We start from the raw sequence: 4,166 nt of genomic DNA, 5'->3' as shown, positions 1-4,166 counted from the left end.
GCTGCGCCGCCAGGAGCCGGCCGGGCAGCGCCCCCTAGAGGCCCCTCCAGCAGCAAGAGGCAGTCTGAGGGGAAGCGGCGCCCTCCTGTGGGCCCGGGCCTGGCTGGCTCCTCAGGCGCCCCTTGGATGCAGCAGCCACGCGAGAAATAACCCGGGTTGGAACCACTTTAACTCTGTTCTGGCTCAAGGCTATGGAGTTCAATGACTCTGTATGGGAACGTATTCCCCAATGATCCCCTATGGACAAGTATCCCCCAATGATCCCCTATGGACATGCATTCCCCAATGATCCCCTATGGACAAGTATCCCCCAATGATCCCCTATGGACATGCATTCCCCAATGATCCCCTATGGACATGCATTCCCTAATGATCCCCTATGGACAAGTATCCCCCAATGATCCCCTATGGACATGCATTCCCCAATGATCCCCTATGGACATGCATTCCCTAATGATCCCCTATGGACAAGTATCCCCCAATGATCCCCTATGGACATGCATTCCCTAATGATCCCCTATGGACATGCATTCCCCAATGATCCCCTATGGACAAGTATCCCCCAATGATCCCCTATGGACAAGTATCCCCCAATGATCCCCTATGGGCATGTATTCCCTATGATTCCCTATGGACGTGCATTCCCCAATGATCCCCTATGGACAAGTATCCCCCAATGATCCCCTATGGACAAGTATCCCCCAATGATCCCCTATGGACATGCATTCCCCAATGATCCCCTATGGACAAGTATCCCCCAATGATTCCCTATGGGCAAGCATTCCCCAATGATCCCCTATGGACAAGTATCCCCCAATGATCCCCTATGGGCATGTATTCCCCATGATTCCCTATGGACGTGCATTCCCCAATGATCCCCTATGGACAAGTATCCCCCAATGATCCCCTATGGACATGCATTCCCCAATGATCCCCTATGGACAAGTATCCCCCAATGATTCCCTATGGGCAAGCATTCCCCAATGATCCCCTATGGACAAGTATCCCCCAATGATCCCCTATGGGCATGTATTCCCCATGATTCCCTATGGACGTGCATTCCCCAATGATTCCCTATGGGCAAGTACTGCCATTTGTTTTAGTATGACTCATTTCTGCCTTGCAGATGCAGCCTCAGTTTTGCTTTCTTGTGTAGATTAAGAAGTTGCATTCACTTGTGACCTCTGATGCCTATGGACCCTCCTGTGTCCTTTGAGTTAATAACAGAAGTAATGTATAGTTGTAAAAAAAAAAAAGCATCCATGGAGAGACATCTGTGGTTAGTCAGAGCCCAATATATTTATCTATTTCAACATTTATCTTGCTTCTTTCCATGGTAAATCATAGGGAAACACAAAGAAGAAAAGAAAGATGCCTCAGTAGAAAGAAAAGTTCTAATGCAGCTTGTTCTCTGTTTTTAAACTTTTCTAATGTTGTTGTTGTTGTTGTTGTTGTACCTGCTATTATTCCACTTTAGACCTGAACTACATCATTTCTGGCAGAAAGCAAAGCTAAGCAGTGGCCATCTATTATTTCACTGAATTCACGTTCTAAATAAGAGGTAATTGAGAGACTACCTTCCAACTTTACACAGACACAGTGGCATCATTACGGAAGTACAGAGGATGCAGATCGCACCGGGTGACACCCTACAGAGGGGTGTTCATCCAGTGGGGTGGTACACCCAGTGGGACTGGCACAATTGTTGGGGAAGCAAAAGAGAGTATTGTGTCCCTTTCTCACTTGCCCAGCAGCTGCACTGGACCCCAAACAGTCCTCCAGAAGCCATAGCAGTGCCCCCTCCAGTGGCAGAGGCTGCTGGAGGTGGCAGTACCTTCTGTTTGGGCTGTGATGCGGCTGCAGCCATGCCAGGTCCCAAATGGCCCTGCAGAAGCCACAGCAGTCTGGCTCCCCCTGCTGCCACCTCACACTGGCTGCCACCAACCCCAGGGATGCCACTGAATGAACAAAAACCAGGACACAGCCAAGCACTCAAATGAAGCAGTAAAAGAAATGTAGCAAGAGAGCAACTGATACGAGTTTTGCGAGGCAATAAGAGTGTGGCCAACATAGCAACAGACCCTGAATTGTCCCAGTTTGGCAGGGGCAGTCCCAATTAATCCCCTGTCATTTCACTTACTCAGCTGATTTTAAAATGTCTCAGCTCCTTTCTCTTCCTCCTACTGTTCTGCTTCATTGTCTGTTTACTTTGGTTGCTGCAAACAGTTCAAAATGCAAAACTGGTTTGCACTCGGTTAACTCAGTGGAGGTAGAGAAGAGGAGAGGGCATAATCTGTACCTTCTCAGTAGGCTCAGGCAAAAGTAAACTGCTGCCATTGCTCTTAGCTTATCTGTTCTTCCTCATTAATAACTTTTGCCACCTTGACCACACGCCAGAATTGCTTGGCCATGCATGTTCTGGTTTTCATCTGTGAAATTTTGGAGGATGTGGTTTAAAAAATGGAGCAGGAGACTGACTGATAGACCAACAACCGATTTTTGCAAATTCAGCAAAGGTGAATTCCCCATTAGGGAACATTTATAAACCATTTCATTGGGCAAATTAGTCCTTGTAATTTAGGCATATTAACAGTAGTAGTTGCTCATATTAATACATAATACTAAACATTATGTATTAATAATATCAGTAACTAAACATGAGATTAGCATTAGATAATTAAACACTGAAAAGATAGGCATCCAGTCCTTGGTGAATTGATATTGAATGTAAGGGTATCAACACTGATTTGTATTAAATAATGAGCTTATTTTCTGAAGGAGTGGAGATTATTCCAAAGGTTCTGTTTAATGGATTTCAGGATAAAATACACTGTGTATCTTGTCTTATATCTCAAGCAATTCTGGATTGATGAGGAATTATTTTTTGTGAAATAAAACTAATATTAAGGGTTTTTTTTAACACAACTTCTAACAGAACCATTCACAAATGGCCAAGTTCACAAAGCAGCATTCCTATGGAGTCCCTGGACATATCAGGAGAAGACGTAACTGAAAGGACAAAATGCAAAGACATATCATGAGAAGATGAAACTCATTAGAAAAGACAAGAATAGAAGGCAGTAGAAAAAGAGGAAGACCACATTCCAGATGGATAGATTCAATCAAGGAAGCCATAGCCCTGGTTTTGCAAGACCTGAGCAGTCTGTTGATGACAGGGTGACTTGGAGGTCTCTTGTTCATTGGGCCACCATGAGTCAAAATCAAGCTGATGACAATTAACAACAACAACCACCAGATCAGCCACAGGAGAGTAATTTCCCTACCCCCTTCTCCATTCTCGGACAATGTTCTTTTATTGTTTCCATTTGGTCAGGCATTAACACCTGCTAGTCAAACATCATACAGTGACAGTAAATAATATGCTTTCTCTCTCTTCCCCTCCAAGTCAAACAAAGCTTTTTTTTTGGGGGGGGGGGAACAGAACCCTCCCCAAAATGCCTACTTCACTTTTCTTTTTCTCACACCACCAGCAAGAAGTTTTCTAGAGAATTCTCCTGTTTGGTGCTGTCTAGATGTTTTGAACTTCAATCTCCACCATCTCTAGTCAGAAATTCTGGCAGTTATAGTTGAAAATGTCTGGAGGGAAACAGGTTGGGGAGGCTTGTTCTAGATTGTTGAATAGGCCCTGGAGCAACATAATTTTTTTTGTACCTCTGGCTCTTACAGGATGGCTCAGCATTAAACCCAACATTGTTGATTCGTGATACCCCATGATAGCAAGCATGTTGACCTACATTACCATTTTATTTGAATATATACATAAATTCATTGAGGAAGCAGCCAGAGAATTGTTTCTGGTACTTCCTTTTACAAATTCAGGCAAGTAGAAGGGAATTTTTAACTACACAGGAGAGATGTCCTGACCCTTGACTTCACATACAGAATAATACATTTCAAAACCGTTGTTTATTTGCTAAAAATGGAATCAACAATTCTTCATAATACAGCTGGATGTTTACAATGAGCTCTAACAATTTATAATAAATCTCTATTTGGTTTCTTTATTCTAACAATAAATAAAGACAAGCATTATTAACTGGCATTTTAAAAAATCTCTTGTGGCTTAAAATACAATTACTTTATACTGTCTTTGCCATTAGATACATTTTTGTGACTTTCCCCATTCATTTGTTAGTCTTTTTCCT

Source organism: Sceloporus occidentalis, unplaced genomic scaffold (genome assembly GCF_023333645.1).
Source record: "Sceloporus occidentalis isolate IW3139 unplaced genomic scaffold, rSceOcc1.0.p SCAF_2, whole genome shotgun sequence".
In the NCBI taxonomy this organism is placed as follows: Eukaryota; Metazoa; Chordata; class Lepidosauria; order Squamata; family Phrynosomatidae; genus Sceloporus; species Sceloporus occidentalis.
Note: the sequence above shows the minus strand (reverse complement) of the source record.